The sequence below is a fragment of the Pyxicephalus adspersus genome, chromosome 1, assembly GCF_032062135.1.
Source record: "Pyxicephalus adspersus chromosome 1, UCB_Pads_2.0, whole genome shotgun sequence".
NCBI lineage: Eukaryota > Metazoa > Chordata > Amphibia > Anura > Pyxicephalidae > Pyxicephalus > Pyxicephalus adspersus.
The window spans coordinates 32,712,263-32,730,625 of record NC_092858.1 but is presented as its reverse complement, the minus strand read 5'-3'; the positions used below and the strand labels follow the sequence as shown (position 1 = coordinate 32,730,625).

The 18,363-nt window shown below is 38.7% G+C and overlaps 1 long non-coding RNA gene across 1 annotated transcript in view; it reads left to right on the top strand.

The window, feature by feature from the left end:
* The first annotated feature begins 9,162 nt into the window (after positions 1-9,162).
* LOC140326753 (uncharacterized) overlaps positions 9,163-18,363 on the top strand; it is a 15,714-nt gene continuing 6,513 nt past the window's right edge. Inside the window, exons 1-2 of the long non-coding RNA XR_011919923.1 lie at positions 9,163-9,526; positions 10,958-11,085. This is a non-coding gene — a long non-coding RNA (uncharacterized lncRNA). The remainder of the gene's footprint in view (positions 9,527-10,957; positions 11,086-18,363) is intronic.

Below are 18,363 nucleotides of genomic sequence, written 5' to 3'. Positions count from 1 at the left end.
AGGAACAAAAAGATTAGGTTAATTGGCTTTCCCCCAAAATTGACCTTAGACTGTATTAAAAGACACATGACTGAGGTAGAGGCATTAGATTGTGGGCCCCTTTTAGGGGCAGCTAGTAACATGACTATGGACTATGTACAGCGCTGCGTAAAAAGTCAACGCTATATAAATACTGTGTAATAATAAATAAAGCAATCTCATTGAACAGAGATATAGAGGAAGAGAAAATGTTTTGCATGCATTCAGAAACTAAGATTTTCTGGAGTCCTCCCTAAATGCAGAATTTCCTCAGCTTGAAGCTTACCCAATAAGGTCACAGCAGAGACAGATCATTATTTACAGACACATATTTTTCATGCTTGTATTTATCTGCAAGCACACAAAGCAGTTTGTCGAATTTCAGGCCTTTTACAGAAACAGTAAAATTGTATTTATAGCTGTTACGCAGGAAGTTTTGGCTAGAACGAAAGGTTTCTGGGACACTGGGAGCTGTGGAGCAAGAACATCTCTGGGGAGCTTTCATGTTGGTCCAAAATGAGATATAACTCATATAAAAAAATCTCAACTTCAGTTTTACAGTCTCAAAGATCCATCATTCACTGCCAAGTCTCTCTTCCCTGCTTACTGCCAAGGGCTGTGGACTCTTATGTGGTCTTTTACAGACTCTTCCTAAAGTCCAATTTAAATGATAAAACCTAATACTGTTGGTGTCTGTAGGCATTAATTGCCAGTCCCCAATGTATCCATTTATCCAGTCTATGTATAACCTTCTATTCTGCCAGTGGAGAGTACTGTGGAAAGAATACTTGGAGTTTAACTTTAAAGCAGACTTTTCAAAGTTTGCATTTAAATCCCCTTTAATTTATATAGCACCAGCATATTACACAGTGCTTTAGTCAGGACACTTACTGTTCGTCAGAGGAAGAAACCCCACGTAAACTCAGGGAGAACATAAAAACTTCATCCACGTAGTGTAATGCTGCAAAGAGAAAAGTGCTAGGTACAGATCGACTGTGTTTTTTTTGTTGCCTTTGTTAATGCCCCTCTTTGCCCCAGCCTCCTGGGATGCACATCAGAGAAGACTGCAGGGCAATAGGTGCCAAAATCTTGCCATCTGTGCCTGGTAAACGGAAGCAAGAAAATCTTTGTATGCCCAGAAATGCCTTTCTGTTAGTGGCCTATATTCCCGGAGATGCACACTGCGGGAGCTATGGGCACTTGTGCAGGGACAGAGTGCTAGCCTGTAACTTCTATCTGCAGAAAAAGCTGCCAAGGAACCTAGGCTCCTGTTCTGTGTGCAATTGGTGCTTGCACAGTGTTTTAAACCTGGCATATGAGGCTTTTTTAAAAGCATTTACACTTTAAAAAAAATGATACCAGACAGCCCAAATTAATTCATTTTTTTTTTTCAGACTAAGTTTTTAAGGATAGCACTGTTGGCAACACTGTGGCTCAGAGGTTAGTACTCCTGCCTTTGCAGGTTTGAATCTCGGTCAGGACAGCAGGTTCCCCTGGTGTTTGCCTGTGTTTCTTTCAGGTACTCTGGTTTCCTCCCATATTCCAAAAACATAAAGTTAGGTTTACTGTCTTCCACCCAAAATTGACCCTAGACTGTGGTAATGACATATGACTATGGTAGGGACATTAGATTGTGAGCCCCTTTGAGGGACAGCTAGTGACATGACTATGGACTTTGTAAAGTGCTGCATAATATGTTGGCATTATATAAATACTGTATAATAATAATCATAATATTAACTATTGTGCATGCCTATATTTGTCTCGATATCAGCCTCCTGTAAATGTTTGCATAGTAGAGTTTAAGACTGAGAAAGGGAGGGCTGGCATTAGGAGCCATGGAGCATTACTTTATAGTAATAACAATAAAAAACAGTGTACCCATCCCATTGACAGATTGCACCACTTGGAAGATCTAGTAAAAAAAAGTGCAAGAATGTTTAGCCATGTCACTTATGCCACCCCTGGACACCCTCCCTGTGGCCTACTGAAGTTGTCTCTTCAAACATATTGGGAAGGTAGAGGAGACCTTTAGCAAGCCAAGGGGAGGTACCTATGCATGCACAATGAAGGTGGCAGTGGGTAAACAGGAGCTCTGACAACAGCTGAGTATTTTGAAAGCTCAACACTTGCCACTTTTAACTGCCGCTGTGCATTCTGACCTACACGGTGACACTTGCTGGGGCAAAGCTTTGGGGGGTGTGAAGAAGTCAGCCTGTCCTTGTCACCTTTCTAACTTGTTTGAAGGTGGTTGAGCGAGCGGAGAGGCCTCTTTCCTATTCTCCTTGCCTAAGCTAACCCCTAAACCTGCACCTTAAATGTTTAATTATTTCAGAACAGCCATGGTCTGTTCTGTTTATGAGTTGACACGCAGAAAATATTCCTTTGCAATGTTCCTTTTATTTAGCTGTATAGGGCCATCTCTGGAGGTTGGAGGGTGCTTGGAAGAGTGCCATCTTCAAGTATTTGGTTGTATGTTGCTTAATAATTTTGCAAATGTTTATCGAAATCTGTACATAACATGCTTTACAAACCAGGAGTAAAAAGGTTGAAAATGACTGACCTAACTACTTCTGAGAGTATTTTTTTCAATGGTATCAAATGGTATCATTGAGTATTGAAAAACAAAAGTTCAATTGTAAAGCAAAAAACTAGGCTATACATGGGTCCTCAAGATAAAACAGGTAATGCTGAAATTGCCACTATAACAACAACACCTTTTTTGCAGCCCTTTTATGATATAGGGTCCAATGACAGAATAAAGTAGTTCATAGGCTCAAGACAAGCAAAAATGGTACCCAATTTTACCAAAAAGGACATTTCGGTGACTACTAAATTGATGTCTCTTGTTTATGACCAGCTTAAATTTACATAAAAACATGGAATGTTAACCCAAACCTATCAGTAAAAGTTGTATGCTTTTAAAGTGCATGAAACTAAAACAAAATATCAGAATGCCAAAATCACCCAAAAACTTCCCAATCAGTGTTTTATCTGTATTCTCCCTATGCAGGCAGATTCTAGATCTGAAACAACCTTTTGATATTGTTTTGATATTGTAAAATTATTCCATGGAACAAACCATAATATAATGTCTTACATGCTGTACAATGAGCCATATAAAACCCAAGAAATGCAACAAAGTTGAAAAATCTGTCACTTTTCCTCCACGTTTCACCCTGCATTTACCACCCACCGCTGACTATTCAAATTTTTGCGTCTCCTTCTGGATGTAACATGATGATTAGCCTTTTTGGGTTCTAAGCACTGCGCTTGTGGCCTTCCTAGCATAAGGAGAAAAGTGTGCTTAGTATTTTCCTGTATTATTATTATTTTTTATTTATTAATAATAACAATAGTATACAGTGGCTACAGCATTTATATAGCGCCAACATATTACTGTATTGCTGTACAGTAATATGTTGGCTGCCCTAATAAATATGGGTTGCAAATGACAGACAGATACAGAAAGTAAAATAAAAAAAAGACCTGGGGGAAAATAGCACACAAAAGGAGTGGTAGTTCTATTAAAAAGCTATCTCATTTATAGACATTGGCTATGTTAATCAGCTCCAATTATGTTTAAAGTGGGTGGTGAGCTTCTGCACAACATACTTGCAGATTATAGCACTGACCTACCCGTGTGCAGGTGCCCTACACTGTTGGCAGTTCCAGGATACTACACTGGGGAAAAATTTTGAACAAATTTTTTGTTAACTTCAATTTTTAAGCTTATTTATACTAAAATAGATATTCTGATTCTGAAAGAGCGGTTAGTTTTCTTTTGTCACGTCAGGTTTTTCCCTACCGCTTATGTTCGAGTGATTGCTGTAGCGTGGATTTGTATAGGCTATTTATTTACACAGAAGACAGTGTGGTCAGAGGTTGTGCGCTGCTCTATGCAGTGAATAAGCAAAATTTTTTTCTCAACTTTTTCTCACTTTTCTCAAAGGGCGAACATCAGCACATTTGTAGAGCAAGCCTATTTGGCATATTTCAAATTTAAACTTGGTGATCAAGATAAGTCTTGGGCCCCTCATAAGGTGTGCAAACAGTGTGTCGAGGGTGTACGAATGTGAACAAAGGGAACACGTGATAGGATGCCATTTGGTATACCTATGGTTTGGGGATAGTCAGGAGATCATTTCAGTGACTGTTCACTTCAGGATATTCCAAGAAAAATAAATGTAACATAAGTGTGTCCTCCTTCACAATGGCAATATATTTGGGTCAGTCCCAATTGGCCATTCAGTTTGTCTTTGTGAAGAATATGCAGACATAAAGAGAGTCATTGAGTTGCTGCAATATCACCAACACAATTGGGTCATCTGTGTTCACCTTTAAAATGGTATGCTTCCTTCTTGGTCAGCAACGCAGATACACCAAGTATCCCTGTTATCTGTGCATGTGGGACAGCAGAGCTCGTGAGAGGCATTGGGTGGAAAGGAATTGGCCTCCAAGACCTGCCCTAAAACCAAGTGATCCAAACATTCTACATGAGCCACTTGTTGATAGAATGAATATTATATTCCCGCCTCTGCACATGAAACTGGGTCTGATGAAGCAGTTCGGCAAATTTGCCAACTGAAGAAGACTGTCTCAAGTACCTCATTTCGTCATTTCCTAGCCTGGCATTTGAAAAAATAGAGGCCGGTGATGGTCCACAGATTCGGCAGCTCATCAAAGATGAACATTTCATCAGGACAATGTCAGAAGTCGAAGAGAATGCCTGGTTATCATTCAAAGCCTCTGTAAAGGACTTTCTTGCAAACACATGAGCAAATAATTACACAGAAATTGTCCAGAAACTCTTGGAGAACTACAAAATGTTTGGTTGCAATATGAGCATCAAGGTGCATTTTCTGCATAGCCATCTTTCTAACTTCCCAAAATACCTTAGTGAAGTCAGTGATGAGCAAGGTGAATGATTCCACCAAGATTTGAAGGTCATGGAAGGACGGTATCAGGGTAGATGGGATGTACATATGATGGCTGACTATTGTTGGAGCATGTCATGGAGTTACAACAAATCCTTTTTTGAACAAAAGAAATTTAAATAAACAGTACATTCAAGTTAATATTTCATTATTTCTCATTGTATGTAAAAATGGAGGGCACCCTGTATCGTAAAAACTTGATGTGATAGCAAAAACCTGGGGTCATTTTTGGATTCACCACCTAAAAATTAGTAAAAAACAAGTGTATGATCTAACTCAACAAAAAATGTGTTCCCCAGTGAAATCATTGCTGTGTTCCAGGGAGCTGCCATCTTTGCCGCTGGTGGACTTCATGGTCCATGGAGATCCTTTTTGGCCATTGGATGACCATTGATAATGGAAATCTTACTTTTTTTTACACATTTAAAAAGCACCTACATATTACGCAGCGCTGTACAAAATTCATAGTCATTTCACTAGCTGTCAGAATCTAATGTCCCTACCATAGTAATATGTCATTACCATAGTCCAAAGTCAATTTTGGACCGTGGGAGGAAACCGGAGTACCCGGAGGAAACCAATGCAGACATGGGGGGAACCTGCAAACTCTCTGCAGATAGTGTACCGGCTGAGATTTTACCCTGGCACTCAGCGCTGCAAAGGCCAGAGTGCTAACCACTGAGCCACCATGCTACCCTAATTGCACAGAAGGTAAATTGCCTCCGGTCACTGGTTGTTTATGTGGCATTGCTGGACACAGAGCTAAGCTCTACACTAAATGACCCATGTGTACTATGCAGTGTAGAGGTAAAACGAAAAGTTACCAGGAGCAAGGTTTCTTTTTTTCAAAGGATACATTAGCAAGAATTTTTTTTAAGACTGTCTTGTTTTTGATATATGCATACAACAGGAGATGCCAATGGACGAAATAATTTGATCATATTGTCATGTATAAAATGTCCTGGTAAGCACCTGGCAAAGTACCTTCCCTGAAGTTCTATCAGCCATAAAGTAAATATTTTTTTGTTAATAAATTTTTTCAGCAAGCAGATTCTGTGATTGGGAAACAGCCAACATCCGTCATTCTTGCTCTTTTTCTGCCTTCAATTAGGGCAGTTTCCAAATTCAACAGCAAAAATGTAAGAAAAAAGGAGTAGCCCTGATAAACAGAGAAGAGGAAGATGGGAGTGTGCTGTGGAAAAAGAGATTCCAAACAGCTGCAGACAGTAGGGGTAAAGGTGATTACAGGGAGGGGCAATCATTTAAAGAGGAATTCCATTCATTAAAAGAAGAACAGAGAGGATGGATCACATATACTGATCCTCAGTAAATTTCTCAGCACGTTACCTACTTTCTAAGGCTGAATATGATCTTCCAACCCGAAAGCTAACACTATGTACCAGCATCCCCCAAAATGAATGTTTGTTATCTTTTCCTGAGAAAATATAAGGTGTGTTCAACCATCCCCCATGTGATTTTAGTGATCTGTTAGTTTGTCATACCAGATCATTAAGAAACCAACTTGTACCTAGCAGCCCAATGTGTTCTCCCCTTTCCCCTCTCTATAGAACAGATCAATAGTTCATTCTTCTGTCATTGGAAACAATCACTAGTGATGGTGACAACCATTGAATGTGTGTCTAAAAGTTTACTGTCTTGTGCCCACATTGTTCTACCACAGTTGGCTAGGTTTAAGTTAAGCTAAGGTTATATTTTTGTATTGCCAAGATAATTGCTGAAAATTGGTCAGATAATTGGTATCAATTTCCCTAGCATTTCTCGGTACCAGGTCATTAATGCTTGACCATTGGACTGCTTCTGTTTTTCTATCAATGAGATCACAGTGGGTCCTCCTGCTCCCACTTTACTTCTTTGTTCCAGCAGTCTGTATATACAGTCCCCATCCATTCCTACTATGACCCAAAATGATCACCAACAATTATTGAGCATCTACATGGAGCTTTACTATCACATTACAAAAATCCAAAATGTCACAGTCATACAAGGTACATTATTAAACCTTTAACTAACTACTAGAAGAAAAGGGTAAACTGTTTGCTTGGTATAATTGCTTTTCAGTCCTAGATACCCAGTACATGCTCCTACCAACAAAAACAGCAACATGATGGTGGCTGCCCCAGTAGTCATTCTGTCTTATGTCACGACCTATGTTGACTATGAGATATTCCAGTTCTGCTGCTTACTAACTTTTTTAACCATGACACGTGTGTACTAGTTTCATTTGTCTCCTTGTGCTGTCTAAAGCTACGTACACACGGCAGATTTTTATCAGCCGATGCCGATTATCGGGCGATAAAAATATAAAAAAATATAAAATATAAAATATCGGGCGAAAATCTGGCGTGTGTACAGTCGGTGTCGTCCATCGTCCGAACGACCGACCTGCCGGTGCAGTCCCTTGTCGTTGGAAAGGATTGTGAAAGATCCTTTCCAACGACAAAAATTGCACGTGCGTACGCAGCTTAAATATCTTTTTCATTAGGTTCCCTTCTGGAGCTGAAACATGAAACAGAAATGCCCACATAAGATTAGATTTCTTGCCACGAATAGTGAATGAGAGAGCTTCCAGTGATCAACTACATCACATAGTGCTGTCTGACCAACCCTAACTTTTCTTTATGTGCTAATAGGATAATTCCCTTTACTTGGAGAGTAGGGGGTGATCACTAATCAATATGAGATACTTAGTGGATTTACTAAAGAAGTAGAACATGTTCTTTTGCTTGAAGTGAATTAGATTACATTGTCATTTAAAAAATCCTGCTTTTTTATTTTCCTTGCACATGAGTGATTATTCAAACACAATTTTACCCTAATTTCTAAGAAAATGATATCATGAAAGTTGCTCTCCGTCCACTGCCTTCAGCATTGCAACCTTTGGTGCCTAAATTCTCAAAGACAAATTCAGCCTGGGATGGTTTTTAGGTGTGTGTGATATTTGTAGGTCTCCAGTGAGTGAACAGAGGGTGCCAGATATCTAGTTAATCTATTTCTTTGCCCTGATTTATTTTAACCTCCCTAGCGGTTAAGTCTAGTCTAATTCTCTCCAAATTTCCATGCAAAAAGCGGTACAATTTTTTGCATGGAAATGTATTTTTCATTGTAGGCTGTAATTCTTAGGCATAACTCATTGATATTTAATACATGTAATAAAAAAACTTAATTAACAAAACAAAAACAAAAAATGTAAACATGTCATGTAACTGTATAGTAGCATATATAATATATATATAATATATGAATATTTCCTTGTATTAGACTCAATACAGTTATTTTGTATTGAATCCAATACAAAATTATTTGAATTTCCCACCGATCCTTCTGCCCGCACTGTCGCATACCCATACCGACGTCACTGGAAAACCCCGTAGATCTCGTCACTGCACTTCGTAGCTGGAGATCTCAGAAGGAGGACGTGTCCCCAGCAGTACGCCGAGGGACAGCAACAGAACTAGTTTTTTTATGTGTTTTTTGTTTTAGTTAAAAGCGACCCTGAGTGTGACTCGGGATTACCGCTGGGGGGTTAATGCAGATGTAAAACCAGTCAATACATATTGGGCCTGATTTATTAAAGCTCTCCAAGACTGGAGAAAATAGACTATCGTGGGAGAGCCTGGGTGATTCAACAATCAACCTTGAATGGATCTGGTTCAGGACTGAAAACTTTTGCAATTGATTATATAACAGCAAAAGGTATTTATGGTATTTAGGAAATCACCTAGGTTCTCCCATGATAGTCTTTTTCAGTCTTGAAGAGCTTTAAATAAACAGGCCCATGGTATACAAAACCATGCCAATACATACCATATATATGTTTAATCATGTTAATATAATTATCATTATTTTTTAGAATTTACAGTTTTCATTTAAAGAATACCTGATTGTTTCATAGTGATCAATCACAGGTTTCATGTGCAGGCACTTTTTGTTACAGGGTGATAACGATCTGTCCCTATCTTTCAGATATGCCTGTGTGTCACTATGGCATGGTCCTCTGTTATCATATACCCCGCCCTGAGAAATGCCCTCCGGCCATTGCTGGACAGTGAATCATGTTCTTTGAGAAGCTGGACAGGGCAGAGATTTATCATGTGCTATGACAATATTAATATTAAAAACTTGACTAGATAGTGAGTCATGTGCAGTAAACAGTTGGTGGGGGTGATCATTCAAATCAGGGCTTTGTTCTATGCATTGACAATTCACAGGAAATTGAAAAAGTTTGGACAGTATGATAACATAAACTGATAGGACAGAACAGATCAGTCACTTTGATTGTGGTTTAGATTTGGACATATTTGTGATCTGAAAATCAAAGGTTACTGTAATTACCCAATTTCCTATTAAATCACCTTAACAGCAATAACATACAAACATGCATTATTTATTTATGAGTAATATAGCCTTAAAAAAACGTAGCAGGTATGCTTCTGTAAGCAATTATTGCTGTTTACTTGTCTTTCTCGTTTTTAGGTATTTTCACAGCAATATGAAGAATGCTAGGCTTGCAGAAATGAAGCTTGTACTACCATACGGTACCTCCTATCAAGGTAAATAGCAAGCTTTTGTGAGCGCTCCTGTCCATCCACACCTACGAATATCAGAACACCTACCCACACATTCCATAGTGTTTTACTGTAACAGCAAACTAATCACATCTACATGAATCGACTATGATACACTTTCAAGGTCAGAAGTGGGGGGAGGCAGGATTGTTCATCACTGCAGGTAAATATTAACTAGTTTATAATACAGACAGAGAGGTGAGACCCTTATCAGAAATTATGAAATAAAGCAAGACTTCCTTATGTACTATGCCCTACCTTTCTTTTTATCACATACTACTACTACTACTAAGTATTTCTACAGACACACCGCTCCCCCTGGGTTTATTTTCTGCACTACTTAACTCACCACGATGACCTATGCAACAAAAGGATTCTTACATATGTTATGTGGAATATGGAGAGCCTATAAGCAGAGAAACAAATTGATAATAAAGAATGTTTTTATTGATTGCACTATTTGTTTTTTCCTGCTCATTCACCTCTGTCTTGCTTCATTATTGCATGAATTGCTCCAATCAATACTTCTGCCTCTATGTCTTCCACGTTCTCCACTCCTTTTTTTGTTACTTACTACTCTTTATTTTTTCTCTAGTCGACTTCTGCTTTGTCAAAATTCCATTGTCAACTACCTTTTTTTCTCCCCAATCAACCATCTTCATAGTTCATTTTGACTCTTCTTTCTGTACAGAAACTTAGTCCGGCTGATTTACTGCCCTATGGCTCATGATATATTACTTTTCTGACCTTTTTCCTCCCTGCCCCACAATCAACTTAATTTAAAGCTGCATACACACGTGCAAATATTGTCCATGGAAAGGATGTTTCATGATCTTTTCCAACAACAAAGGACTGCTCGATGCATGAACGAGTGCTGTACATACATTACCGTTCTGCTCTATGAAGAGGGAAGGGGGATGACAATGGAGTGGCACCCTGCTGCGCGCTCTAGGACGTTCGTTGTCCATCATCCATGGATCCGCCAGGATGGTCATTCAGACGAAGGAGGACGGGCGCTGTACACACGCCAGATTCTCATCCAATATTGGCCCTGAGACAATTATCGGGTGAGAACCATTGGACGTGTGTATGTAGCTTAAGTCTGCAGTATGTAGAAAAATGATTTGCCTCTGCAACAACCACCATTACTTAAACTGTAAAGATGAATACACAGAAATAATTGTTTTAACTGGCATTTTTTCATGACTATGTTTCTTTCCTGTGCTTTCAAAATAAATGGAATAATTAGACACTAAACACTAAACACTAAATGAAGATTTATCATAATAACACAGTTAAGCATATGTAAAGGATTTAGCCAAACTTGCATAATTGACCAATGTGTACATTAGGAGTATTCCCGTAATATGCTCTTTACCTGATCATAATAAAGCCTGAAACCTCTTTCGTCAGCAGATAGTAGGGCGAAGGCAGAGGAGAATATGACTGCAATGTTTATATACCGTATCAGTGGAAGGAGAGACGATTGTATGTGTTATGACTACTGTGGGGGAGATTTGTACATACAACTGCTGCTGTTGGAGGTAAGTACTGTGTATATTATTTCAAAGCTGCTTTGTTGCAGGGGTCTAATATTGTGTAGGTGACTACTAGATTTTGGAAATACAGTAAAATCATTTTCTTCATATCCCTTATAATGGTAGTTATAGTATTGAATCTATTCTATAATACAGTGCAGGTTTACATCTTTAAGACCAGACATGCAGCCCGCTCACTCCTTTCTGGTCTTCAGCAAGTTCAAATGTCTAAACTGAACAGGGCTTCCGCTGTTCAGAATTTTGATAAAAACCTCATAAAATGTTTTATGAACATTTTTACATAACACAGATCAAGATATCGTTATCGCTAAAATGTTAATTCCCAAACTGCTGTTCGGTTTGTTTACCAATTATGTAAGTAAAGTTAACCTTGGACAGGTCCTGGGGTTTCTTGCAGTTTTATTCTAATCCAATCTTTAAACAATCAAGATGTGTTTGCAATTTTAATTTTGCCAGTGTGGCCAGTGTAGTACAGCCCTATAGCAGTGCCTGAGTTCTCCCAGCTTCTGTCTAGTTATGTGGCATATAGAAATCACAGAGGCTGGTACATCTACGTTTAAGAGGATTAGTAATCAATCACACCCAGCACTGACAGCTGACCTTTAGCATCCACACTGAACTCTTGATCCATAACAGACAGTGAGAAAAGCATATCCTCTCTGGAGTATGTCTCCTCATAGTCCCAAATTTAGCACCAAAGGGCTTCTGATCCAAAGACCTCTCTTTTCGAATGCATTCTCTTTTGGCTTACCCTTGCTAAAGCTAAGTCTTCTACCACCAGCAACCAGGCTTATCTGCTTAGTGGGTCAACCACCAGACCGCCACCTAACCAAGCTTTGGGGCCTCATGGCCAACCTGGCCTGTTTTCCCTAGCTTCTTCTAGTCATCTATGGTGAGGGCCACCCCAGACCCAATTTACCTGTTTCAGAGCCCAGCTAAAAGGGTGCCGAACATCTGCATAAGTTCAACCAATAAATGAATCAGAGCGGTAATGTGCAGAGACGACAAAGGTGACCCAGCTGTATTGCAATGGCAAACAATGGGGCAATTTGGTACTTTTTATTAAAAATGAAATGTCTTACTGACATTGTACGTGATGTGTGGGTGATCATGTGCTGGCCCTGCCAGTGTTAGGCTATGGCTTTTGCTGGTTAAGCAGAAATACTTCCCGGCTTATTCCTCCTCTATAGGCCTAAACATCCAGAGTACATGTGCACCCTTCTGCCATCCAATGATTCTAGGTAGCTTTAGACCACAGAATGTTATTTTTTTAACATACAGATACCATACAGTTTCACAAGTTTACACTAATAAGAGAAAAAATACTCAAACTAGTTACAAGTACAACTTGAAATTCCTCAATCAATTTTCAAAATACATTTTTTGTCAATTTTAATACATTTCACATGTGATTGTTCTTTATTTGCTCTAGTAATATTTGTTTCTTAGTGCTTTGAAAAGCCAAGAGGCCACGGGTTAAATAACAGAGCTGTCTGTTGCAACATTTCACCAGAGCTAAACTTGGAACTTGGTTCCTTGCATTCCCAACCAATGACATGCCATACTGAAAGTCTGCAAGTCAGTGGTATCAGATGTGCAATATATATAAATATATATATTTATTTATATATTTATTGCACAGCCTTGCGTGTGTACGTAGCTTTAGAGGAAGCTGAAAAATAACAGACTTGCAGGATCAATAGATAGCACAACTATTTTACCAGTTAAACTAAGAAAAACAAAGAAGAAGCTCAGCTCCAGATTTCAAAGCCTGCTTCTTCCTCTGAAGGACAGACATCACAGCATCACATCCTTCCTCTGCTGCATGCACACTATGATGTTGTTTCTCTTGGGACATTATCCACCATTGTAGGAAGAGGCGGAAAGGTTATGGCAGCTGCAAGACAACTGCAGATATGTGCAGAGGAAAGTAAGCACTACATGAGTATACATGTGAAACAGCATATTGGTCATTACACATGAAATAAATTTGTCAGGTGATATGAACATTTGTGCAGTACTCACACAATATGTAAAGCATAAACAGCTGCATTCAGAAATACACATCTGTGCTGCAAGAGATACATTTCACATAGTTTTATCTGATGTTCTGCTATGATAAAATAGAGATGGTTTAACCAGACCCAGTAATGTTCTATTGCAAATGTGGATGTGTGTATTGGGGAACAAGGGATTGTTTCAGGGGAACTGTAGACTAAAACTGATCTTAGATATCAAAGGTTATGAAATTAGTATTGATCATTCCATCCCAATAACATGAAGGGGTTGGCATGTGGCCAAATCTGATATGTAACTTTGGCTGTGTCAAAAATGTCTGGATATACCAGTAGACGTGGACCTGGTATCAAAATAATAAACATATATTTAAAGCTATGGTCACATTTTCATTGAGATGGGCTTAAAAAGGGGAATGTCAGTTACATCAGTGTAGCTTTCACTCTCTATAGCAAACATTCTCAACCAGGGTTCCACGAAATGCTAAAGTTCCTCCAGAAGTTTCCAGGTGTTCCTTTTACTGCGGCTGATTGAGCTCCCATAAGATTGTGAGGTGGTGACTGTTATTATTATTACTAAACAGGATTTATATAGCGCCAACATATTACGCAGCGCTGTACATTAAATAGGGCTTGCAAATGACAGACTAATACAGACAGTGATACAGGAGGAGAGGACCCTGCCCCGAAGAGCTTACAATCTAGTAGGTGGGGGAATTTCACACACAATAGGATGGGAGATATGTAGTGGTGGGAAGTAGTGGTGGTTTCAAATGACAGAAGAAGCCGGGTAGGCAAGTTTAAAAAAATGGGTTTTGAGCGCTCTTTTAAATGAGCAAACTGTTCTGGGGCCAACACCACTTGGCAGAGCCAGCTACATAAAACCAAGGACCTTTTATAAAGTTTATAAAGTTGGCATTCTGACCACCAATGCACGAGGGGATAGTTCTTCCCACTAGCAAACACTGCAAAAAGCTGTTTATTGATTACAGATTTCTTTTAAGGGTTCCTCAGGGGTAAAATGGTTGAGAAAGGCTGCTCTATAATTAGGGCTATGTGACAAAATACCTAGGTTTTTGGGCATGTGAGCTTTGCTAGAAAGGAGGATCAGAGTGAAGATATATGTGTAGTCCTAAGTAGAGATGCTTGAACAATGCTTTTTTGGTCATTTTGGCAACAGTAGGACACTGTGACTTTTTCTTGTAAAGTATTGTGGCCCTAAAGTTCTCTTTTCTAAAAATGTTTACCTATAGCCTTAGTTATTTATTTAAGAATACAGAATGAGAACACCCATGACACCCACAACATAATACTGAATTATGCCTGTCCCAGGAAATGTAGGAGTCTCAGACGGAATGGTTGCAGCCTTGGCTGTGACAGGTAAAGACTGGTGAACTTTACATTATTCAGGCCATGTCGATTTATAACTTGTGCAACAAAAGAACATTTGTCTAAAAACTGCCCACACATTTTTTTGTGATATGTTTTCACTTGAAAGACTAATCTGCCTGCTGTACATTGGATGAGCATCACTTTAAAGGGAATTCCCTCTCTTGCAGATCTCCCCACCTGAAGAATTTGCAGCCTCATCTAATCTTTCAGAAATACATCAAACAAAAAGCACATAGCTCCTTTTCTACTGAAAATGTCTCCTAAACTGAGACTATTTTTATCAGGTTTTACTCATGGACATACCATTAGACCTCTTTGAAAACATCTTGTCAGTTTTTGTCTGTCTCACATTATCATCAACTTCAGTTCTATTTAATCAATGGAATGCTTTTTGTTCTTGGTATATAAAAAAGGCACAAATTGAACACATTAGTTTTTTTTTGAGTTGTTAAGGTTTCTTCTATATGTCTTTGTATTGTTCTAATATTTGCAGAAAAATCTTCTGCTTGTTGAAATATATTTAGTCAATTTTTTTCGTTTTGATAAGTGTAGGAAAGACTGATGACTCATGGTCAAAGCTTTTGGTTTTTTCCATTTCTTTCAGTCTCAGTGAGATTCCTAGGACAAATAGGGAGCTTGAATGTCCCCAGAGGGGACACAGATAGCAATACCTTGAAAGGTTTCACACATCCCTACTCAATGCCCATTTTCTACTTAAGATGCTTTTCAATATAGTATGTTCAGATAAACTCTCCAATAGAAGCAATGATTGTGGTTAGTCAACCTGCCTGCATCCTCTGCAATGCATTACCAGGAGCAAAAAAAAAAAAATAACTGATTGCATTGACAGCAAAAAACTGTTCTGTGTAATATTAAGATCATCATGTCTGCTGTTTGTACTGTCTAATGGAAATTTCCTTAATAAAAAAAATACTGCTACATGTTAAGTTGAGATTGTGTAAGGTACTTTAGCATTTGTGTTTTATCTTGGCCAACAGCTCCACAGGTGAGACCTCCCACATTTCTCTGTTGCTGGTGGGGTAATCCCGGGGCTTTCACCAAATCAGTACCAGGCACAAAGTAGCCTATCACTCACTCAGGTATGCTGGTAAAGACCTTGTAAACACTTTGACTCTGGGCTGTGGGAGGCCCGAACTACCTGCCAGCAGCAGATAATGACTTCATTACTAAGGTTTTATCCCTCCAAAAAAATCAGAGTAAATCTACTTTAACCACAACTCATCTCTAACTAGCCTTGAAACAATTTCTTTATTTCTAGTTTATGAATCTAAAACATGTGCAAACTAGCTCTAAAGCTACGTACACACATCCAATGGTTATCGCCCGAAAATTGGCTCAGGACTGATATCGGGCAAGAATCAGGCGTGTGTACAGCGCTTGTCATCCATTGCCCAAACGACCGTCCTGGTGGATCCATGGACGATGGATGACGAATGATTCTAATGCAAGGGAAGGGGGAGAGCCCAGCAGGGTGACGCTCCGTCGTTCTTCCCCTCCTCTCTCCATAGAGCAGAATGGTGTTGTATGTGCAGCACTCGTTCATGCATCGTGCGATCCATCGTAAAAAGATCCTTTCCAACGACAATAATTGCACGTGTGTATGCAGCTTTTGGATGGCTAAATGCAGTTCAGTGTGACAAATACGAGCACTGTATGCAATGATTAGATCATTATGCCTTGTAGGGTGTTCACTGGACTGATTGTGTGCACTTCAGAAGTGCTTGATGATGTATAATAACATTTTCCTATACTGGACAATTCCTATACAAACAGGCACCAATTATTTCCTATTTTAACGGGAAACAATGTGTTTACTGCATATCTGTCCCATTCATTCAATGTCTGAGTCAAACTTTGTGGAGGATCCTGGAACTCCTCCATTGCCAAAGAGGATAGGTGTGTCACAAAGCAGAGTTCTTGGTGACACATCTTCCTGTGTAGCAGGCTATAATAGACACAATACAATTAACGCTAATGTATCCGTTGGGATGGGAGTTTGTGTAATGATTTTAGACTTTTTATATTTAATATTGATGATTTAGTTTATTAAGTATATGTTACGTGCAGTAGGTGCCATATGACAAAGAAGAGCAGTTAACTAAACTGGTACCATCCTCTGACAGCTGTGAGAGACAGATGAGCTTAGTGGTAATATTTATGTTACTAGGAGGGGAGATAAAAAAAGGTAAAGGTAAAAAGATAAAGCTATGTTGCCTGATAACAGTTTGCTGGGTAGCAGTGCTATTACCTAAAACAAAGTCCATATACTGATGTTATTAGAAGGTTGTAGAGAAGACAATTTTTTTGTTGTCCAATAAAGCTATATGACGTGCATACCATAAGTTCTAAAAATAAGATCTTGTTTTTTTACTGATTTTATGAAGAATTTTTATTAGACCTTCCCGAAATCATCCCAACTAATTGCCTTTCTCAGCTATATTTAAGAAATATCTTTCTATTCTTTGTTCCAGAAAGCAACTTCAAAGTTTGTATGACAGGTGTCAATACTGATCCAGATTCCACATAGAAACAACACGGGTTTGACAAATACTTGGAATGAGTTATCACATGTGTTATTATCAGTGTGAAATTTTACAGATAATAAGTCAGCTGGTGACATCACAGATCTGAGGCTTGTGCTACATATCACCATGTTACAAACAGATATGTAGTCAGAGCGTCATTTATCACAAGCAAATGCAGAATGCAGAGATGGAAAGTTTGGAATCACATTCAATGACAGTAAATGACAGTTAAACCAAGCATCCATAACCACATTTCTACAATAATGATGAATACAACCACCATGTCAACTAATGTAATACAGAAGGAATCCTAAACAAATCCTTTGGGAAGACAGATCATATGGGAAACTTTTTAAACTGGATAAATTCCAGAGGAAATTTAGTGGAAAAAAAGGAAGGTGTGGTGAAAAGAAAAGTATTATGTTACTGTTTTAGGTTTACTTAGGTTAGGTACACACATGCAATAATTATCATTTGAAAATGCACAATCAACGATTATTCACGATTATTTTGAACGATTGTCTTCTGCAAAATTCTGTAAATGGTGTAATGATACAATCGTTCAAATATAATCCACCAATAATGTACACATTAGATACGATCGTTTGAACAATCTTCAAAGGATGCAAACAGTGACGTACAGGAGAAAGTATATCACACAACAATCCATGATCACTGAAGGACCGTACACACAATAGATTATGAACGATCGTCGCCCAATCAGATCCTTAGGAACGGACGTTCGTTTCCAGTGAGTTTCCTCCTTCGTCTGTGCCGTTGATTAGTTGTTGTACACTTTTTTTTCCACACTTCAAGCTTTATTGAAAAAAATATAGATACATGAACAATGAAGTGATACATACATTTAAATTTAAATACAGAAAGATCATGTGGTAAGACAGCAACATAAACAATCAATAAACATAAACAATATGGCTAACAACCCATAGAATGGATAATTTAGAAATAGCTAGTAACAACCATGACTTTTGACCATGTTCACCTCAAAGATAGAGAGAAAAGAAATTAACTCAGTTTAAATTATTGACCAAAGTTTTGTACAGATCAGAGTAGAAAAAATGTACCCAAGGACCCCAGGTTTCCGAGAATTTATCTGCTCTATCTAGGGAGATGGATTTAGATTTTTCCATTAGATAAATCTCTTGTACCTTGAGAAGCCATTGTTTAACTGAAGGGGGGACAAAATATTTCCAGGACAATGGAATCAGACTTAAGCTGCGTACACACTGCCAATTTTTGTCGTTGGAAAGGATCTTTCACGATCCTTTCCAACGACAAGGGAGTGCACG